We start from the raw sequence: 426 nt of genomic DNA on the forward strand, positions 1-426 counted from the left end.
CCGGACTCCTTTTGCGGCTTTGGGAGCCCTGTGGCTTTGTCTTCAGGGTTTTAGATCGTTGGGGGTATCTTCCCTTGTTGGCTAGGTTTATTTGGCGTCTTTTACGGCGAGTGGCACGGCCGGTATGGGGCGATACTGGCTTTAAAATAGGATGCAGGGTTGCCAACCTCTGCTCGGCCAGTCTTAACACACTGATTTAAATTTGCGTCGTAATAAGGATATCGGAATCATCGCGATTGCTTCGTTATGCTCATGCACATCGCTGTCATAAATTATGGGTTTACACAACTCAATACATGGAATATAGGAAGCTTTTATTGAATTTGAAGGTTCAGGCTTTGTACACTCTTTTATCGGTAATGCTCGAGCTCACACGGTTTTCTTTTGTATTTCTAGTGATTTTCTGTTATTATCTAATATTCAATG

This window comes from Penaeus monodon, chromosome 19 (assembly GCF_015228065.2).
Source record: "Penaeus monodon isolate SGIC_2016 chromosome 19, NSTDA_Pmon_1, whole genome shotgun sequence".
Classification (NCBI taxonomy): Eukaryota; Metazoa; Arthropoda; class Malacostraca; order Decapoda; family Penaeidae; genus Penaeus; species Penaeus monodon.